Consider the following 22,689-nt stretch of genomic DNA (forward strand, 5'->3'; position numbering starts at 1 on the left):
AGGTGTTATATTCTGGTCATGCACCACTGAGATAATGAAGGGGTAAAATGAGGACCAGCCTGGGCAACATAATGAGACACTACCCCTACAAAATTTTAAAAAATTAGTTGGGTGTGGTGCACATGTAATGTCCCAGCTACTTGGAAGGCTGAGGTGGGAGGATCACTTGAGCCAGGGGAGGTCAAGGCTGCAGTGAGCCGAGATCTCACCACGACACTCCAGCCTGGGCAACAGAGGGAGACCCTGTCTCAAACAAACAAACAAAAAAACAAAAAACAAGGACCAACTAACTTCCAGACAATATTCTTTATATTTCTCCACTGCCTTAAAAACAACCTCTAACAAAGTTAATTTGACCCACATTTAAAGACAAGCACAAGTGTGAGCCTCTCATATGGTAATTGGGCTTAACTGGAAATAATTCACTTAAATGAACATAATGAGTGCTGTGTGTGCCATCAAAGTGTGCGAATCTGGCAGCATTTGGAGAAGGTGTGATTCTTCATGAAGGGGACAGATGAGAGGCAGGGAAGTGTTTGCTGTTTTTAAAAAAATTCAGTGTGGAATGATGTGGCTTATAAGTGGCTCTAGGGGAACAGAAGTTTTGAAGTATTTTAGGGTTCAACAGCATTTGAAGGGATAGGACAGTCCTTGTTAGGTGTCAAAGTTGAGGGGTTCTGGAGAGTTACCAGGCCCCACAGTGTAGGCTCAGAGCTGTGGGGCAGCGGGCAAAGTATTATGCCTGAGACCAAAAGGGAAGGGACCGAACGAGAATTATACCTGGTCTGAAATATAGTTGTCTCTCAATGTCCCAGGGGTATTGGTCCCAGGATCCCTGTGAGTACCAAAATCTGAGGATGCTCAAGCCCCTTTTATACAATTGTGTGGTATTTGTATATAACTACACACATCCTCCACATACATCTTACTCTGTCACTTCCAGTGGTGCAATCTCGGCTTACTGCAACCTCTACCTACGGGGTTCAAGCAATTCTCCTGCCTCAGCTTCCCGAGTAGCTGGGATTACAGGCACGTGCCACCGTATTTATTTATTTTCAGATGGAGTTTTGCTCTTGTAGCCCAGTCTGGAGTGCAATGGCGCAATCTCAGCCACTGCAACCTCCGCCTCCCAGGTTCAAGCGATTCTACTGCCTCAGCCTCCCGATTATCTGGGATTACAGGCACCTGCCACCACACCTGGCTGATTTTTGCATTTTTAGTAGAGACGGGGTTTCACCACATTGGCCAGGCTGGTCTTGAACTCCTGACCTCAGGTGATCCACCCACCTTGGCCTCTCAAAGTTCTGGGATTACAGGCGTGAGCCACTGCTCCTGGCCTTTCCACACACTTTAAATCATTTCTAGATTACTTATAATATCTAATGCCACGTAAATGCCATGTGAATAGTTGTTACACTGCATGGTTTTTTAATTTGTATTATTATTATTTTTTATTAGACAGGGGTCTTGCTATGTTGCCCAGACTGGACTCCAACTCCTGAGCTCAAGCAATCTCTCCAGTCTTGGCCTCCATAGGTGCTGGGATTACAGGCATGAGCCACCACAGCCGGCCCATTTATATTATTTTTTATTGTTGTATTATTATTATTTATTTTTGCTTTTTCGAACATTTTGGACCCTAGGCTGGCTGAATCAGCCGATGTGGAACCCCCAGGTAAAGAGGCTCGACTGTATTACTTTGAGCCTGTCTCACCTTCTCCCTAAAAGACCATCGCAGCTGTCCTCCAACGCCAGCAGGGTCTCTCTACCTCCACCCAGCACTATGAGGCTGGGTGTCCAGGACAGGGGGTGGCTGGGTGGTGGCCAGGTTGTGATAAATTTAACAATGTTATTTTTTAAATTATATATTGACAAATTGTATATATTTATAGGATACAAAGTGATGTCATTTTAAAAAATTTTTTTTATTATTATACTTTAAGTTTTAGGGTACATGTGCACAATGTGCAGGTTTGTTACATATGTATCCATGTGCCGTGTTGGTGTGCTGCACCCATTAACTCGTCATTTAGCATTAGGTATATCTCCTAATGCTGTCCCTCCCCCCTCCCCCCACCCCACAACAGTCCCCGGAGTGTGATGTTCCCCTTCCTGTGTCCATGTGTTCTCATTGTTCAATTCCCACCTATGAGTGAGAACATGAGGTGTTTGGTTTTTTGTCCTTGCGATAGTTTACTGAGAATGATGGTTTCCAGTTTCATCCATGTCCCTACAAAGGACATGAACTCATCATTTTTTATGGCTGCATAGTATTCCATGGTGTGTATGTGCCACATTTTCTTAATCCAGTCTATCGTTGTTGGACATTTGGGTTGGTTCCAAGTCTTTGCTATTGTGAATAGTGCTGCAATAAACATACGTGTGCATGTGTCTTTATAGCAGCATGATTTATAGTCCTTTGGGTATATACCCAGTAATGGGATGGCTGGGTCAAATGGTATTTCTAGTTCTAGATCCCTGAGGAATTGCCACACTGACTTCCACAATGGTTGATCTAGTTTACAGTCCCACCAACGTGTAGAAGTGTTCCTATTTCTCCACATCCTCTCCAGCACCTGTTGTTATGGGAGAAAATTTTCGCAACCTACTCATCTGACAAAGGGCTAATATCCAGAATCTACAATGAACTCAAACAAATTTACAAGAAAAAAACAAACAACCCCATCAAAAAGTGGGCGAAGGACATGAACAGACACTTCTCAAAGGAAGACATTTATGCAGCCAAAAAACACATGAAAAAATGCTCATCATCACTGGCCATCAGAGAAATGTAAATCAAAACCACAATGAGATACCATCTCACACCAGTTAGAATGGCGATCATTAAAAAGTCAGGAAACAACGTTTTTTTTCTCAGCAAATTATCAAGAACTATTTCTCTGTCTTTCAGGCTGGAGGTGAGGGATTTCTTTTTGTGTTTTTCTCTGAGACACAGTCTCGCTCTGTCACTCAGGCTGGAATGCAGCAGTGGCATGATCATGGCTCACTGCAACCTCTGCCTTCCGGGTTCAAGCGATTCTTCTGCCTCAGCCTCCCGAGTAGCTGGGATTATAGGCACGCACCACAGCGCCAAGCTAATTTTTGTACTTTTAGTAGAGACAACGGTTTCACCATGTTGTCCAGGCTGGTCTCGAACTCTTGGCCTCAAGTGATCCACCCGCCTCAGCACCCCAAAGTGCTGGAATTACAGGTGTGAGCCACCGCACCCAGCCCTGAAGGTGAGGGCTTTCTATTTGCTTTGGGGTTTGGGAAGCCAGTTCACCGCCACTCTCCTTGTGATGAGCATGGATGACTGATCAGTGGTCAACCATGTGGCCTGGGATTTTAAACTCGCTTCACCCCTCACTGGTGGTGGATTGCAGAGTAACAGGGGGTGATAGCGACAGTAGTCTTATCCGCCTTTAATTCAAGTCCATTTTAACTAATCTTGTTTTGAGATGAGGTGACAGCCTCGCAGGATGTTTAGTGCCAGGATTAGGAATCAATTTGGCTCAACAAGTCAACAGACACCCCTAACCCCCACCACTGTCAGGCCAGCTCTGTCTCCTCTGGCGGACCCTCCCTCGCTGCCCCCACTGTCCCATCTACTGAGTATGGAAACCATCTTCCTCATAAGGAGTTACTGATCTGTCAAGAGGAGGGTGGGCTCTCTGTGCAGAGGAGGCATGGGAATCGGGCAGGAGCTGCTGGAACCATGTGAGGTGAGGTGGGATGGCTGAGGGCCCCAAATGACAGTGCAGAGTAAGAGTCACCTGGTGCCACGGAGGTCACAGTGGGGCCCTGGGTGAGCCTGGTGGGTCAAAAGCTCTGTGAGCACGAGAGGCAGGAGCTTCTACCAAGCCTTCCCCAGGTGCCACTGCCTGCCCCAGGTGCGGTAACCCACAGCCAGGGACACAGGAGAGGGTGTACTCAAACCGTGTCATGCCTCAGTCAGATCCCCTTATAGACCCTTATTTTTCCTTTCGGCATCAACTCAAGGCATTTTACTCCATTTAAATATTTGCAATACTAGTTAATGAAAAAAAATGTAGGCCGGGCGAGGTGGCTCACACCTGTAATCCCAGCACTTTGGGAGGCTGGGGCGGAAGGATCACTCGAGCCCAGGAGGTTGAGACCAACCTGGGAAACATGGCAAGACCCCATCTCAACAGAAAATTTAAAAATTAGCTGGGCATGGTGAAACATGCCTGTAGTGCTAACTACTCAGGATGCTGAGGCAGGAGGATCGCTTGAGCTCAGGAGTTCCAGGTTCCAGTGAGCTACGGTTATGCCACTGCACTCCAGCCTGGGTGACAGAGTGAGATCCTGCCTCAAAAAAAAAAAAAAAAAAAAAAAAAAAGCAGTGGTTTTTTACGGAGGGGAAGAGATGAATATTTGCAATGCAAAAATCAAACAAGAAACTCCCCAGACCTCACTAGACTACATCAGCATAGAGGAAGGTTCTGATTTAGTGAACACATAAAATATCCATGAAAGCAAAGTGCTTTATCACTGATGCTACCTAATAGTTGCCACAGCACCCTGCTCCCTGGTTTATGCACATTATTGAATTATTTTATCTCATGCCTCTACCAAGTAGGTCCTAACATAAGGGCAATTTTTATAGATGAGGAACCAAAGCCAGGAAAGGAAGTCCTATTTCCAAATTAGCACAGCTAGTGACAGAGACGGAGCTAGAAGGCGGCTCCTTAACTCAAAACCCATATCCTTACTGGAACACTGGGGCCCCAGTGGGGTCCTGAGGTGCCTTACGAATGGAGAAAAATGATTGGCACCACGTATGTCAGTGACCCGCATGGCACTGCCTCCCAGAGCCTGCACTAAACAGTTCATTCTTACAAGTATGTCAGACAGACAGCTGTAGCTGCAGTACTGATGTGTGCTCTCTGGGAAGGAAGGATCTGCCAACCAAGGCAAATTTCAGGGCTAGACAAGAAAACTTCCTTGTTTTCACGTGATATTCATTACCAAGTATCACATGAGTTGATCTTCAGTCTCATCGCCTTTCTTGCAATTTCTCCAATGCACCAAACACAGGGCCTTTGCACTTACTAACCCTTCTGCCTGAAAAGCCTTCCCCCTCATCTTTCTGTAGGTTTCTCCTCAATGACTCATTGCATATAGCAAGGACTCTGTAAATATTTGTCACATGAATGAATGAGTCCTGCCTAGTTATTATCTTCTGCATAGATCTGATAACCTCTAGCTGGAGGTAGTGTATCCTATAACCAAGGGCAGCATCTTGTTCATCCTTGAGTCCTCCTACACCCCCAGCCCAGGGACCAGTTACAAGGGCAGGTGTAGGGCTGGGGTGGCAATTGGGTGACACAATCAATGAGAAGCACTGCATGGATGCTATGATGAGAAAGACCTGGGGGCCTGTCTAGGTTTAGCATTATTGATTTGCAGTGTGTGCCAAGGGCAGGGGTGGGCTGTAAAAGTGTAGTCCTCATGGCCACCACACCAGCTAGCCAAGGGATCCTGGAGGCCCAAGAGAAAGCTGGATTGGGAGGGGAGAGCAGGGCAGTCCTGGCCAGTTTTGGCCAGCTTGGGGAAGCTCAGGAGACAGGCCACTAACCCATGTGGCAGTAGGTGCCAATGGGCTCAGGGTATCAACGGATGCTGCCCCCAGCTGCTCCCTCTGCTCCTGGATAGTCCTTCAAGGGGAATGTTTGCAAGCACAGGCACCTCCCCTCTTCCTCAGCCATGACTACACAGCATTTGTGGCTCATGCAGGAAGACACAGGGGCTCAGGGGAGTGGCCATTTGTCCCAAAGGTATCTCAGAACTGGGCAGAGGCAGAACTGGCTAACATAACTGCAGTGGGCCATTTAGCCCCCTTAACATGACTTGGTATCTGCTAGAGTTTCACATGCATGTATGCAGAGAGCCCAGCCACCCCTCGGCTCCAGGAGCCTAGTGTGGATGCAACAGGAAGGCCCAGGCTCTGGAACCTTCTGCAGAGCCTAGCTCCTGTCCCCCACCTGACACAGAAACAGGGAGACGCTGAAGCATGTGCCCTGTCGGTGCTACAGGCCCCATCCACGTAACGTGAGAGAGGGGGCCTCAGGAGCACCGGCACCTGGGGCTCCCGGCCAGGAGCAAAGAACTCCAGGGACCACCTCCCCTCAGTCTCCTTCCCCACTGGCGGCTCCCAGGCTGGACAGGGCTCCAGCCAGCAGGGGGCGCGCGCGTTCACCTCGGGGCCGGGTTGGCTGAAAGCCCCTCTCCCGTTCCCCTCTTCTACAGCAGAAGTCTTCCAAAGCCTTGACCTCTTAGACAACGCTACTTTAGTGACCGAAGCACTTTAACTTTCCCTTTCATGCGAGTTTTTTGCAACCGTGGGTGGCTAGTATCAATGCCTCCACCTTCAAGGTGAGGAGAGGAACTGGGGAGGTTGAGCATTTGCTGCAGTATCACCGTGGCCAGCAGCGCAAGAGAGCCAGGGTCCCCATCTGCCACCCATGGACCAGTCAGCCTTCCTCGCCCCACGCTGCAGATAGAGGAGGGAAGAAAGAACTAGCCGAGCAAAACCCCAAAAAACGAATCCTTTCTCCCCAGAGATTATAAAATCAAAGAACATTTTGTTGCTTCTTGGAAATTCTTCCCCTTACGGAGGCTACACAATTGAACAGGGTTTTCATTATTATGACTATGATTATTAAAGTTGTTGGTCTAGTTCCCGCCTCCTTCTTTGCAAACTTTCGCACGGACTGAGAAACACAAGCGTTTACCTGGGTGCATGCTGGGACGGGGCGAGCAGGTAGTGCAGGCTTCCAGGCCTCTCCTGCCCCGGAGCTTGGCTGCAGGACTCCCAGAAAATCTCCAAATGCCCCCGATCTGCGTGGTCACCGAGAAGCAGCTCGGCTCGGAACAAGCCCAGGCAAGCCCAGGCAGAGCCCGCCGCCGGGTCCTCCTTCCTGCTGGTGCCACCAGGCCCCGGGGCCGCGACGCGTCTCTCCAGCCCGGGATCCGGGGAGCTGGGCTCGCCCCAGACCGACGGGACAGCGGCATCTCCTCCACCTGAAAAGGAAAGAGGACCAGGTGGGGGCCAGGCGGGGCGCATGAAGGCGGCGCCAGCACCGCGCGATCCGAATCACGTCGGTGCGGGGGAGGGGTCCGAGCCTGGCCTCGGCCTAGGGCGCAGATGCGGTGCGCACCGCAGGGGGACGGCCTCGGGTGCGGGGCCAGTCCCGCCGGGCACGGGGTCCTGGTCCTCATCCCCTTCACCGCCGCCGCCCGCCTGGGCTGGCGTTTCCCCAGCGAGAGCGCGTAGTTTGCGCAGCGCCCCTCGCCCACGCCGCCGCTGGGTCGCGGGGCGCGCCTACCCAGAGCCGAGGTCCCGGACTCCCCAGCTATCACGACCCTTCCGGGGACTCCTCGCCCCTTCGCGGTGGGACCAAGGCCCGGGTGGGGCCGGGACGGGGTGAGGGGGCGGGGGACGGTATAAAAGCAAACAGAAACCACGGGGGGCTCGCCGCGACGCCCAGTCCGAGGGCCTCTCGCCTGGAAGAGGGAAGAAACCCAAGTCCTGGACGCGGGTGTGGGGGATGTCCCGGGTCTGGACCTGTTGTCTCTGCGACGTTGCCAGTCCGGAGAGCTGGGAGGGCCAATGCAGCCCCGGATTCAACAAGATGCGAAAGGACTTCTAAAGCCAGGAACCGGCACCCAGCCACGGCCACCGCCCGCCGGCCCGGCGCCCTACCCCCACTCACTGCGCCCCCAGGTTCCGGCGCCGCGGGCTGCAGGGGTGACTTGGCTCGGCGTGCCTCGGGGCACGAGGCTCGGCCCTGCACGGCACTCGGGTCCCGGGGGGCTGGGGTGGGAAGGGACACGGCCGGCGCGCGGCGCTGGGGAGCCGGGTGCGCCAGGCCGGGGACCTTGCGTGGGGCAGGGCTTGGCTCAGCCGAGGGGCCGCGGCTCAACCCCCCTCACCGGCCTTAAAGGTTCCCGGAGACGCAAAGTCGGACGCGGGTCCTGGGCGCGGAGCTGCAGGGGGGAGCATGGGGCAGCCCCCGAGGCGCGCTCCCTGCATTTCCCACCCTTTCCACGCTGCCCTGCGCGCGCGGTCGGGCGCCCTTGGGGTGGGCAGGGAGGCACGGGCAGGTGCAGCGCCGAAGACCTCCCGCCGCCATGGAGAAGGGGCTCCCCACCCACCCTCCTGCCCCAACCATTATAGATCCAGGACAGTGCGCCCTGCGGCCCTTCCGGGACAAACTGCCCCCAGGACAAGCTGCCCCCAGGACCACCGCGCCCCGGTATCAAGCGGACAGCAAATCTCTCGGTGCCTCCTTTTGTAAGGGTTTCTGCCCTCAGGGTTGTTACGGGACGGAAATGGTTTCATCAGAAACAAGCCCTCCTCGCACACTCACAGTTTGCAGGACTCCGAACTGGGCCCCCGAGATCTCCACCTGCGCAAAACGAAAGGGCGGATTCTCCTTGGACTCACGAGGCAACCGCTCCCCGGGGTGAGAAGGGGAGACTCATTCCTCCTGCACTGGGAGAAGACGATTCTTTAGGAGGAGGACAGGGAAGCGAATGCTACCCAAGTGCGTAATCACATTTGGGCATCCTCGGGCCTGAGAGGAGGCCAGGGGTGACCTGCCCCCATTCTCACAGGGGAGGGGCGGTGAGCCTATTCTCAACAGATGTCTGTGATGAGCCCATGTTTTCCAAACTCCTCCGGGATTCTAGAACAGTCCTAGAGAAGCAGTGAGCCAGCTGGCAGGTGAGAACGCCCAGGTGCAGGTGGATGGCTGCAGGTCAGGCCTACTTTTCCTACACCTGTTGCTGGGGGGCAATCCTACACCCACTCTCAGTCCAGGGTGCCTGTCACCACGGGGCAGGTAGGTGAAGGGCTTCTCAGATCCTCAAAGACTCAGAGGGATAAAAGGAGGCAGATGGGTCCTAGAGGCAGCCCATGGCAAGGGAGAGGGCTGCTTTTTTCTTTTTTTTTTTTTGAGATGGAGTTTCGCTTTTGTTGCCCACGCTGGAGTGCAATGGCCTGACCTTGGCTCACTGCAACCTCCATCTCCCAGGTTCAAGTGATTCTCCTGCCTCAGCCTCCCGAGTAGCTGAGATTACAGGTGCCCACCACCATGCCCAGCTAATTTTTGTGGAGACAGGGTTTCACCATGTTGGCCAGGCAGGTCAAACTCCTGACTTAAGGTCAAACTCCTGACTTGAGGTCAAACTCCTGACCTCAGGTAATCCACCCACCTTGGTCTCCCAAAGTGCTGGGATTACAGGTGTGAACCACCACACCTGGCCGAGGTCTGCTTTTGTGATCAGACAAAAGTGGGTTCCAACCCTGACTCACTACCTGGCCTGGGCAATGTGCCAGCATCTTCCCAACCTCTCCCTGCACCCCCAAGTAATCTCATTCAATCTTCAAAAAGCCCTTTGAGATAAGTCCTAGGACTGCTGCATTTACAGGTGAGGAAATTAGGACTTGAAAGGTAAGACTGGGTTGGCCACAACCAACGCAGGGAGGAGAGCAGGGTGGACCCACAACCCAAGGTGGCACCCGTCGGTTCTCCAAGCCCTCACTCCTCATGTACCTGCCATCCTGCCTCAACTTCGCAAATTGCTTACCCACACTGAGCGTGTGTCCTCATATACACCGACAGCATCAGGCTCCTAGTATGGATGCAATAAGTATTGTGGAATGAATGAATGAATGAATGAGTGAATGAAATGAATGCACACCTCCCTACCCCCAGGGTGATGATAAGGACTGTGCAAGACAGAGTGGCTGCACACAGTAGGCCCTCTCATGCATGCAGTCGCTCTTCTAAAACATCTCTATGAAGCACCTGTTTTGTTCCAGGCATTGAGGGAACATTGGTTCTCATTGGTTCTCTGTTCTTTGCAGACAGACCTGGGAGCATTCTCCTTGGAGGTCCCCACCATTGTGGGCTCTTTTTCTCTTGCTTTCCTTTCAGAGCCACCAAAATGCCTGGACCTGGGCAGCTAACAGTGGGATGAATCTGCTTTAGAGACACCAGACTGCCAGCTAGAGAATTGAAATAACCTGATTCTTATCCACTTTTCCATCCAGAGAGGCCATACGAAGTCTAGGCCTCATTTTTTTTCTTTAAACATTTTTGTGTTGACAAAGAATGTTTTATTTTTATTTATTTATTTGTTTGAGAGGGAGTCTTGCTCTGTCGCCCAGGCTGGACTGCAGTGGCGCGATCTTAGCTCACTGCAAGCTCTGCCTCCCGGGTTCACGCCATTCTCCTGCCTCAGCTTCCCGAGTAGCTGGGACTACAGACGCCCGCCACCACGCCCAGCTAATTTTTTTTTTTGTATTTTTAGTAGAGACGGGGTTTCACCATGTTAGCCAGGATGGTCTCGATCTCCTGACCTCGTGATCCACCCGCCTTGGCCTCCCAAAGTGCTGAGATTACAGGCATGAGCCACCGCGCCCGGCCAAAGAATGTTTTATAAAGGCCTCACTGTCTGCCAAACTCTGTCTCACTTCTCCCCAGCCCTGCCAGGTGTGAGGACACCGAACCCACCCATATCTCCTCTAGAATCCACCCAGCACCGAGACAGCCACATCTCTAACCTTTAACTTACAGGCCACAGTCAAGAGGGCTTTGGAGAAAGGGAAGCACAGAGGTAGCACGGACAAGCCTCCACTATCCACCCCTGGTGCAGGATGCCCACAACCCCAGACACGGTGCACAACGGTCCCTCAGGAAGCCTTTCCTTGAGTCCTACATTTAACCACAGAGGCCCAGAGGCCCAGGCGTGGTGGTGACTGCCTGCTCGGCCTGCCCCAACCTTTTTTTTTTTTTTCGAGACAGAGTCTCTGTCTCCCAGGCTGGAGTGCAGTGGCATGATCTCAGCTCACTGCAACCTCTGCCTCCTGTGTTCAAGCGATTCTCCTGCCTCAGCCTCCTGAGTAGCTGGGACTACAGGCACCCCCCATGCCCAGCTAATTTCTGAATTTCTACTAGAGATGGGGTTTCACCATGTTGGTCAGGCTGGTCTCGAACTCCTGATCACAAGTGATCCACCCGCCTCGGCCTCCCGAAGTGCTGGAATTACAGGCCCGAGCCACTGTGCCTTGCTGGCCTCCCGCTCTGAGATTACCTTTCCACCTCGGATGAGAAAAATGAAATCAGTAAAGTGCTTGGGAAAGAAACATCTCGATCCAAGCCAATGGGAAAGCCTGGCAAGGAACCCAAGGAGCGCGGATCTCCAGGGAGCCCGTGGCTCCATCTTGTTCAAAAGTGAGAATTTAAAAAGGAGGATGAGCTTGAGACCAGCCGGGGCAGCATAGTGAGACCGCATCTCTACAAAAAAATTTAAAATTAGCCGGACATGGTGGTGCACACCTGTAGTCCCAGCTACTCAGGAGGCTGAGGCAGGAGGATCGCTTGAGGCCAGAGTCTGAGGCTGCAATGAGCCAAGATCACACCAGTGCACTTCAGCCTGGACAACAGAGGGAGACCCTGTCTCTAAAAATTAACCAACTAATTTAAATTTTTAAAAATAAATTAATTAGGCCAGGCATGGTGGCTCACGCTTGTAATCCCAGCACTTTGGGAGGCCAAGGCGGGCAGATCACGAGGTCAGGAGATCGAGACCATGGTGAAACCCCGTCTCTACTAAAAATACAAAAAAATTAGCCGGGCGTGGTGGCAGGCGCCTGTAGTCCCAGCTACTCGGAGAGGCTGAGGCAGGAGAATGGCGTGAACCCGGGAGGCGGAGCTTGCAGTGAGCCGAGATTGTGCCACTGCACTCCAGCCTGGGTGACAGAGCAAGACTCTGTCTCAAAAAAATAATTAATTAATTAATTAATTAAAGGATGAAAATGTCCTGGCTGGGCGTGATGGCTCATGCCTGTAATGCCAGCACTTCCAGAGGCAGAGGTGGATGGATCACCTGAGGTCAGGAGTTTGAGACCAGCCCGGCCAACATGTTGAAACCCCATCTCTACTAAATTTACAAAAATTAGCCTGGCGTGGTGGCACATGCCTGTAGTCCCAGCTACTTTGGGGGCTGAGGCAGGAGAATCACTTGAACCTGGGAGGTGGAGGTTGCAGTGAGCCAAGATCGTGCCACTGCACTCCAGCTTGGGTGACAGAGCAAAACTGTCTCATTAAAAAAAAAAAAAAAAAAGGATGAAAATGTTCTGGAATTAGATAGTGGTGATGGTTGTAAAACTTTGTGAATATACTAAAACCTACAGAGTTGTATACTTTAAGATGGTGAAACTTATGGTATGTAGATTTATCTCAGTTAAAAGAAAAAAAAAAGCCACCATTTCCATTCTTCCTTACTGCCTAAAATATATGGCATAAACCCAGCTAGTTACCGGAAAGCCTCAGCACTCTTGATAAACACCAACTCTGCTAACTTAGATGATCTAATTTCGGTAGGGAGTACACAAGATCAGGCATCCCAGGGCTGCAGCGGGTCTCTGCAGGGGGCTGTAGTGGCCACAGCGGCACAAAATCAAGAGGCCTGGGCAACCTGTCTCTTACATCCCCTGCAGACAGAACTACAGGGACACAGGGCCCCAGACTGCACCCTGCAGAAGGAAGGGGTCTCAGAGGAAGGGGCTTTCTTCATTGCACTGTGAGATCAGAGAATTGCTTGGTGGGGTGATGGACAGGCCACCGTGTATGCGTGTGTGTGTGTGTGTGTGTGTGTGTGTGGCGGGGCAGGGGGTGATGCCACATGGCTGGGGGTGCTCCAAAGAACCCAGCTAGTACTTACAAGACCCCATCTCTCAATAAGGAAGCCCAATTTGTTGGGTTCGTGAAGAAATTGCCACCAGATTAAAAATGGCAAATAAATGCAAGAAGTCAAAATACTGTACAAAGGGGGAAATTACTTTTAGGTGTTTACTTACTGCTTTGCTGACTGGACATTTTAACCAAATGTAGCCTTCAGGTTCTGTTTATTTTCCAGAAGTTTATTTTCCTAAAACCATTCCTTGGCTCATGCATCAAAGCAACCTTTTTCCCAATTAAATTGAGGACACAGAGAGGTCAATTTATTCTTAGGAGATCGACACTCAATAGATGGAATGATATTTAATACATAAAGATGTATTATTTAGCTGTCATATCGAGTCTGTATTGTATATGTTATGCACTGTTACATGTTTTACAGACTTTCTCTTTTGATCCCCCCCACAGCTCTGTAAAATCCCTAGTATTATGCCCATTTAGCAGATGATAAACTGAGCCTCAGTGAAGCTTCATTCTCACAACCCTGTCTAAGGTCCTACAGTGTGTAAGCAACAGACATGAGATTTGGACCTCTGCTGGACCCTCAAAGGCGGGGCAGCGAACACTCCCCTCCACTCTGCGCCTCCACAGAACACACAGGGCACCATTTCACAAATGCAGCAGGCACAGAGAGAAACTCCTGCATTTTCATCATAATGCACGGAAACCCCCGACCTCAAGCCCAGAGAAGTGAGATGTGTCCAGGTCTGTTTGCTGCCTGCATGTTTCATAAATACATCTAACAGGTATGTCCCATTTCTCCAGCTTGAGGTCAAAACAGGCCCAGTTCTCTTTTACTTTTTTTTTTTTTTATTTTTTAAATTTATTTGAGACGGAATGTCACTCTGTCACCCAGGCTGGAGGTCAGCTGCACACTACAACCTCCACTTCCCGGGTTCAAGCGATTCTCCTGCCTCAGCCTTCTGAGTAGCTGGGATTACAGGTGCCCACCACCAGGCCCAGCTAATTTTTGTGTTTTTTTGTTTTTTTGAGACAGAGTCTCACACTGTTGCCCGGGCTGGAGTGCAGTAGCGCAACCTCGGCTCACTGCAACCTCCGCCTCCCAGGTTCAAGCGATTCTGCTGCCTCAGCCTCCCGAGTAGCCGGGATCACAGGTGCATGCCATCACACCCAGCTCATTTTTTTTTTTTAATTTTTAGTAGAGATGGGGTTTCACCATGTTGGCCAGGCTGGTCTTGAACTCCTGACCTCAGGTGATCCACCCACCTTGGCCTCCCAAAGTGCTGGGATTACAGGCGTCAGCCACTGTGTGCAGCCCCAATTTCCTTTTAATGACCAAACTGACTTGAAGCTCCACTCCTAAGGACTGTGGGAAGGGCGTTTTCCCTGTCCAAGGATCCCCCCACCTAAAGAACCCTGGGAGCACCAGCTTACCCCAAGGCTGCCAGTCAATGTCCAACAGGATAGCCACTAACTACCTGTGACTATTTGAATTAATTAAATAAAATTTAAAATTCATTTCCTCATTGTATTCGCCCACCTGGCTAGTGGCTACTGTATTGGACAACACAGATCTAAAGTCTCTGCTGCGTTAAGCCAGCGCCTCAGAAAGCTGCAAGCCTGGGCTGCACCCCACATAGGCTCGCTGTCACTGGTTACGTGGAGGGGCCTCACAAGAAAGCCCCATAACACCGCTCTCCACCTGCTGTGCTTACTCTAGGGATCTTGAATGCCATTCATTCATGAAGCACAGTAGGTATTGGTAGGGGTCTCCATGACAATTCACACTGGTGCTCTGGGATCCCCAAGCAAATGCAATACAGTATGCAGACTTCTTTGGTCACCAAATCATCCTTTGAACTAGTTAAAGGCTGAAGAAGGTCTTTTAATATAAAGCTGGCCAATGTGCTTTGATTATAATACAGCAATCTGAATATGAGCACATGGAAGACATTTGAAGTGCAATAGTGTGACTGAGTCTTAGACCTTAGAAAGGTCTGATGGGTCACTTGTGCTGGACAGCTGATGCTGAAAACCTGGCAGCTCACAATAACACTAGAACTAGCGGCTGGGCGCGGTGGCTCACACCTGTAATCCCGGCACTTTGGGAGGCTGAGGCGGGCGGATTATTTGAGGTCAGGAGTTCGAGACCAGCCTGGCTAACATGGTGAAACCCTGTCTCTACTAAAAATACAAAAAAAGTAGCAGGGCATGCTGGTGCATGCCTGTAATTCCAGCTAATCGGAGGGCTGAGGCAGGAGAATTGTTTGAACTCGGGAGGTGGAGGTTGCAGTGAGCTGAGATCACACCACTGCACTCCAGCCTGAGTGACAGAGTGAGACTCCGCCTCAAAAAAAAAAAAAAAAAAAAAAAAAAAGGACTAGAACTAGATTCCATTGGCCCCCGAGACCAGGGGCCTGGAGGCATCTCTCTGGAGATGGAGGACAGGTCCCCAGGTCCTGCAGCTGCTGAAACTTATGGTAGAAGGAACAGGCCTCCGCTGAGCCGCTGAGGTCTACAGAACCTGAAGGCTGCCCAGCCAGTGCCACCCAGTTTTGCTACCATGAGCCCCAGTCTGAGAGATCCTTCCCTTTCTGGGCACTGGGTCGAGAGAGGCAGCATAAAAGCTTGCTTTTGTTCTACTCGTATCTTATCAAGGTCGCAAGTTGACCTCCATGTTGCTAAATCCAATGGTCAGTTTCAATAACTGTCTGCTGGGCTCATCAATGTAATTTGACACAGCAGGCCCCCTCCAGATCTTTAGAACTCCTGTTTTTACTACTGTGGATCTTTAGATGCCACTCCTTCTTGGTTCTCACCTACTTCCTTGGCCGTTCCTTTTCAGTCTCCTCTGCTGGTTCCTTCTCCAGCCCCCACCCTCTTTGTGTTAGAGGGCCCCATGGACCCCCTCTCTACCTACACTCCCTTTCCGGGTGATTTCATCCAGCTTCCTAGTTTTGAATAACATTTGTACTCTGATGCCTCCCGAGTTACTATCTGCAGCCACCGCTTCTCTCACCTCCAGACTCTGATAGCCAACTGCCAATTCCAAGTCCTGTAGATGTGTGGTAGGAATCTCCATAGTTGTGTTTCCAAAACAAAAGTCTTGATTGCATCCTGGCTACCCAGACTGCTCCTCTGAATTCTTCCCCATCTCCATAGGTACCAACTCCAACCTTCTAGTGCCTGGCCAAAAACCTTGCAGGCCATTCTTGGCTCCTGACTTAGCCTACATCCAATCCATCAGCAAAGCCTGCTGCCTCCATCTGTAAAATATACTCAGGATCCAAACACTTCTCTGTTTTTTTCTCATCATATTCATCGCTTCTACTCTTGTCCAAGCTACTATTGTTCTCTTTTTTGACACAGGGTCTCGCTCTGTTGCCCAGGCTGGAGTGCAGTAATGCAATCTCAGCTCCGCCTCCAGAGCTCAAGCTTTGTGCAACCTCCGCTTCCAGAGCTTAAGCGATCCTCCCATCTCAGCCTCCTGAGTAGTTAATTGCATGTCACCATGACCAGCTAATTTTTTTAGAGCTAGGATTTCGCTATGTTTCCCAGGCTGGTCTCAAACTCCTGGACTTAAGTGATCTGCTCACCTCGGCCTCCCAAAGTGCTGGGATTACAGGTGTGAGCCATCACACCTGGCTCATGATCATTCTTTTGCCTGGATGATTGTCTGGGCCTCCTAGCTGGTTTCCCGGGGCCCTTGCTTCCCAAAGTCCATCTTCCACATGGTATCCAGGAGCCATCTCACTCTGTTCCCGCCTCCTTGCTGATCTCGGAACGCTCCAGGCATGGACCTACGTCAGGACCCTTTCATTTGCCGTTCTCGGCCAGGACTGCTTCTCCCCAGATGCCCACGTGACTTGTTCCCCCTTTCCTCCTGTTCCCTAATCAAATACCTGCCGATTGACAAGGCCTTTTCAGATCACCCCCACCTGCACTTGCTTTCCTGCCTGTCCACATATTTACCATCAGAACAGAATTCTGCCTGTCCGTTTATTGTCTGTCTCCCCCAGCAACTACTAGAATGGAAGCTCCATGTGGGCATGGCTTAGTTTTGTCCACTGCTGGATCTCAGCATCCAAAATAGTCTACCACCTGGTAAGTGCTGCAGAAACATTTACGAACAACAAACCAGTATTGGCTACTCCCTCTCTGCCTGTGCTCACCTTACCTTCCACCTGAAAGGTTCTCCCTACTCTAACTTCACCCTGCACCCTTCGACCAGTCAATGGTCCCCACACCTTGGCCCACTCCAAACACCTTAAAATCCCTGGACCCAAACTCCTCAGGAGGCAGATTTGAGGTTTCCCCCCATCTTCTCATGTGGCTGCCCTATGATTTAAACTCTTTCTCTGCTGCAGTCCCAGATGTCTCAGTATACTGGCTTGCGGCACATCGGGCAAATGAACCTATCAGATAACAACGGCAGGTCAGATGCCTGAGCATTCAGAAGCAATGGCTGTGGAGCCCCCGTGGGTTCAGAAGGCCTGGTTCCTGTCTCCAGAAGCCTGGCTCTCCTCCCTCCTGGGCCCACTACCTTGGCTTCTCGTTCCTGCGTACAAGGAGTTGCCAAGAAGGCAACTCTTCCCCTCCCTGAAGCCAAAGGAATGAAACAGACTAGGGCGGGAGAGGCCGCCATCCACCATCATTAGTTGCGGCCATCAGTAACACAACAGGACACGGAACCTAAGGCTGTGTCCATCCTGGGCCCCCAGGGAAACGTCAGCGGGAGCGGTACTAAGGAAGTGCTCATCTCTTAGAGCCAAAGGCCCTTGGAGGGGAACAGTAACCATCCCCTCCCAATTCAGAAAATGTTAATATAAGCACTTCATTTCTCATGCAGATAACCACATTAGTCTATTAATAAAAAAGAAAGAAGAGAGAGAGAAAGAGAAAGAAAGAAAAAAAAGAAAAGAAAAAGGACTCCATACCAGCAGGGTATAGGAATTGGTCTATAGGAGAAAGGGTCACCCACTGAAAGGTGGGCTGGATAGAATTCCTTGCCTGGGCTTTGAGGTCCTGGGATGGAGAAGACTGTAGAAATGCTGGAATCAGTGGAACCCTCAATAAACAGAGTTCTTGTTAAAGAATCACAGTCATTGGTGGAATGGACTGCCCATCTAAGGTCAATCTACACTAAAGGATGGCAGAGATCAAGAGAAAGAGAAAGAAAAAGCACCCATGGCCGGGCATGCGTGGTGGCTCACACCTGTAATCCCAGCACTTAGGAAGGCCGAGGCAGGCGCATCACTTGAGGTCAGGAGTTTGACAGCAGCCTGGCCAACATGGTCAAACCCCATCTCTACTAAAAACACAAAAATTAGCCAGGCGTGGTGGCAGGCACCGGTAATCCCAGCTACTAGGGAGGCTGAGGTGAGAGAATTGCTTGAACCGGGAGGCAGAGGTTGCAATGAGCAGAGATTGCACCACTGCACTCCAGCCTGGGCACTAGAGTGAGACTCCGTCTCAAAAAAAAAAAAAAAAAAAGGGAAAAAGAAAAAAGAAAGGCACTCAAATCCTAGGACATATAAATACTTCCAACATGAGGACCGCGGGGTAGCACCCATGGGAGGTGCGGGTCACTGTCCTTAGCAGAACCCCTTCTCTACCTTGCCACACCGGCACTAAGCCCTCAATCCTTCTGACGGACACGGCCATGTTTTTGTACATGTTTGCAGCCGTCACTCCTTTCACTGTAGTAAGCTGTGCACTCAGCATCACCCATGTCTTTCTATAAATAGGAAGAAAGCTCAGAACAGCCCTCAGAAACTGCATGTTGACAGCACCCAGAGTCCTGGCTGGAAGAGGGAAGGGCACTCACAGAGCTGCTTCGCTGGAGCTGTGTCTCTCCCAACTGCCTTGAAGGAACCTCTTGGGAAGGCAGCAACTTCTGGCCTCTGGGGACCTAAAGAAGCCAAGTGGCAAAGTGGTATGAAAACTAAACTAATTCTAGGGCCAGGTGCACATCAAGGCAGTTTGTGGGGCATGTGGCAGGTCTGCTGAAACACAGTGCCCCTCACCAACCTTCTCTCTCTGGCAGGAACCCCCTCCTTTGAGTTAAAAGTGTTGCAGACGCTGGGAAATGCCTGAGAGACCTTGTGCCTTAGCAGAGAGAGATGTTATGTGCACCGAATCCCCAACATGCTTTGCAAATGTTTAAGGGAGAAGACAGACATGGGTCAGATACAACACAAACAAGGCTCTCAGGCCACCAGGCTGAGTGAAGGTGCTATACAGGGGTTTCTTGGCCACCTGGGGCCGCTTTGAGCCTATGAGGGATCCTGGGAGGGTAGTGGAGTGAGGACAGCAGAGGAGCACCAAAGACAAACTCAGCCCATTTCACAATTTTATCGTGAGCCAGCCCTATCTTAGCCCTCTTGTTTTGAAGAAAAGCCAAATTTGTATTTTAAAAAATACTTATGCATGATCCATTCCCTATTGTGAAATAAGCACATTTATTACACAGAAGGAAATCTGATGTCTCTCAGACCTTGAGCAGACTATTTACAACATTTGGGCTACAAGGCAAGGTGACCTTCAGACCACAAAGTGGCGATGGCTTGCATAGGCCAAGGCAGGGTCTTTGAGAGAACATGAGACACACAGGCCACCACCATGTTTTAGGGGACCTGGGATTTTGCAACGGGAAGAAATAACAGGTTAGAAGAATGCATGCTTTAAAACATGTAAAATTTAAAAATAGAACGCTTTCACACACACACACACACACACACACACTGCAACACAATATAATTGTGCCATTTACTAGTAATGATATAAACATATCTGAATGCCCCTTTGAACACAAAGCACAGCTAAATGCCCCACCTCCAGCAGACAGACCCTGAAGCAACACACCCCCAAGAAAACAAGTGACAGATATATAGAATAGATAGATAGATAGATAGATAGATAGATAGATAGATAGATAGATAGATAGATAGATAGATAGATAGATAGATAGATAGATAGATGATAGATAATTATTTTTTTTGAGACAAAGTCTGGTTCTGTCTCAGAAGGGTCAGGTTGCCCAGGCTGGAGTGCAGTAGCACGATCTCGGCTCTCTGCAACCTCCACCTCCCTGGCTCAAGCTAGCCTCCTACCTCAGCCTCCCAAGTAGCTGGGACGACAGGTGCATGTCAGCATACCCAACTGATTTTGGTAGAAATGGAGTCTCACTATGTGGCTCAGGCTGCTCACTACAAGCTCAGATGAGCTCAAGCAATCCACCCACCTCGGCCTCCCAAAGTATTGGGATTACAGACATGAGTCACCACGCCCGGCCATAAGTGACAGATATTGACATAAGCCCTGCAATAGGAATCTGAGCCCCAGGATTGGACAGGTCAACTAGCAATGCTTCTAAATACAAGTGATCTGGCAAGCTGGCAAAATGTCTGAGTTTCATTCTTTATCTTAGGTCAAAGTTTCATTCTTGATTTCCATCAAAGAGAAAGGAAAAAAAGGCACAAACTGAACCATCAACTCTGTCACTGAAAAGTGGTCCCCTGGATCTTAGTGCTTTACCACCTTCTTGCCACCCCTATAGTAAAACGCTTTTTATTCTTTTTTTTTTTTTTTGAGACAGAGTCTCGCTCTGTCGCCCAGGCTGGAGTGCAGTGGCACAATCTCGGCTCACTGCAAGCTCCGCCTCCCGGGTTCATGCCATTCTCCTGCCTCAGCCTCTCCGAGTAGCTGGGACTACAGGTGCCTGCCACCACGCCCGGCTAATTTTTTTGTATTTTTAGTAGAGACGGGGTTTCACCATGGTCTCGATCTCCTGACCTCGTGATCTGCCCGCCTTGGCCTCCCAAAGTGCTGGGATTACAAGCGTGAGCCACTGCGCCTGGCCCTATTCTTTTTTAAAAATTTTCTATGATTATTATTTTATTTAAATGGAGTCTCGCTATGTTGTCCAGGCTGGTCTCCAACTTCTGGCCTCAAGCAATCTTCCCACTCCAGCCTCCCAAAGTGCTGGGATTACAGACATAAGCCACCATGCCCAGCCATGATTTTTAAAGGCAGGCATACTTTATACTTTTTGTACACACTTACAGCTCTGATTCTTTTTTTAAAGATATTTATTTATTTTTGTTGAGATGAGGTCTCGCTATGTTGCTGGTCTTGAAATCCTGGGCCCAAGTGATCCTCCTGCTTCGGCCTCCCAAGTAGCTGGGATTACAGGTGAGAGCCACTATGCCTGGTTCAGGCTCTGATTCTTATGTCAGTGAATGCTGAATACATTCTTGTTGGCTTGAACTGAATTATCAAGAAGGTGCTATCAAGAATTCTTTGAGCCGGGCACAGTTGCTGACGCCTGTAATCCCAGCACTTTGGGAGGCTGAGGCAGGCGGATCACTTGAGGCCAGGAGTTCGAGACCAGCCTGGCCAACATGGCGAAACCTGGTCTCTACTAAAAAATACAAAAATTAGCCAGGCATAGAGATGCACACCTGCAGTCCCAGTTACTCAGGTGGCTGAGGCAAGAGAATTGCTTGAACCCAGGAGGCAGAGGTTGCAGTGAGCCCAAGATCACACCACTGCACTCCTGGGTGACAGAGTGAGACCCTGTTTAAAAAAAAAAAAAAAAAAAAAAAGAAAGAAAGAAAAGAAAGGAAAGGAAAGGAAAAAAGAGAAAAAAAAGAAAAATAATTCTTTGGCTAGGTATGATGGCTCTCAACTGTAATCCCAGCACTTTGGGAGGCCGAGGCAGACGGATTGCTTGAGCCCAGGAGTTCAAGACCAGACTGAGCAGCATGGCAAAACCCCGTCTCTACAAAAAGTACAGAAAAATAGCCTGAAGCAGTGGTGGGCGCCTGTAGTCCCAGCTACTCTGAAGGCTGAGATGGGAGGATTGCTTGAGCCCAGGAGGTTGAGGCTACAGTGAGCTGAGATCACACCACTGCACTCTAGCCTGGGTGACAGAGCAAGACCCTGTCTCAAAAAAAAAATTATTATTTGGGAGATATCATTTTACATCATCATAGGGTCAAAAAAAACCCCTCTATTTTGCCTATTGGCCCCATTTGAGACGACCCTGGTGAAATTTCTCGGCTAACTTTCTCCACCTCTGTCAAGTTGACCGAGACACCACCTAAATCTCCATGAAGGACCTGGCAGCTTTCCGGCTCTGCAGCATTTTCCCGACGAGTTTGCTGCGCACACGCGGATGCTGACAGCACAGTCTCATGCTTGCCTAAGCCAGAGCACCACCCTCTAGTGTGACACCGTGTGATCTCTATTTTACCATGCAGAAGAGAGGTCATCTCCTGGTACAAGAAAATGGGCTGTCTTCTGGATAACCGCAGCAATTCATCTCTGAGTAGCTGAAGGTCATTAGTATGCATTATACAAGTGGAACCGTTTGAGAGAAAAGAGGGAACTCACTGGACACAAAAGTGCACTGAGACTGTGAACAGCAAGCCCCAAACAAGGACACAGAGATAGATCCCAAAGGGAAAGGCTGGAGGGGGAAGGATGCGACCCAGCCGCAGTGGCTGATCCGTGGGGACTCCTGTCTGGGTTCGTGCTGCCAATCAGTAGCATTCCCCAGGCAAGACATGGGCGCCAGGCCCGACTTGAAACCTAAGGTTGGCTTCAAGATCTTGCAACTGGATCAGAATGCTGAGTTCATCGTTGCTGGTGGGCCGCCGTCACCTCTCCTTAGCCACCCTGTTGAAGGATGGTCGGCCCCTCCTGGGAAAATTGCTACATTTCCTCAGATAACAGATGCACACATGACTAATCAGGCCTACCCTAAGAAATGAGAGCCAGCAGCAGAAGCCACAGCGCACACTCTGTATTGCGAAAATGGAATGTGGGATGACCTAGGAGATGACACAAATGCCGAACGGCAAACTTTCTGTTTCTATGAGTCTAATAATGAAACACTTTTCTGCCTGAACCCGTGGGATCGAATAAAATGAAAAACCCCATTCTGCAAACC

At 50.3% G+C, this 22,689-nt stretch overlaps 2 long non-coding RNA genes across 2 annotated transcripts in view; one reads left to right on the forward strand and one right to left on the reverse strand.

The window, feature by feature from the left end:
• LOC115833034 overlaps positions 1-7,141 on the reverse strand; it is a 35,594-nt gene extending 28,453 nt beyond the window's left edge. The window contains exon 1 of the long non-coding RNA XR_004028466.1: positions 6,756-7,141. This is a non-coding gene — a long non-coding RNA (uncharacterized LOC115833034). The remainder of the gene's footprint in view (positions 1-6,755) is intronic.
• LOC115833035 lies at positions 6,953-17,827 on the forward strand. The gene is made up of 3 exons (XR_004028467.1): positions 6,953-7,065; positions 8,396-8,570; positions 17,108-17,827. It is a non-coding gene; the product is annotated as an uncharacterized LOC115833035 (long non-coding RNA).
• Positions 17,828-22,689: the final 4,862 nt, after the last annotated feature.

Source organism: Nomascus leucogenys, chromosome 24 (assembly GCF_006542625.1).
Source record: "Nomascus leucogenys isolate Asia chromosome 24, Asia_NLE_v1, whole genome shotgun sequence".
NCBI classification, from domain to species: Eukaryota; Metazoa; Chordata; class Mammalia; order Primates; family Hylobatidae; genus Nomascus; species Nomascus leucogenys.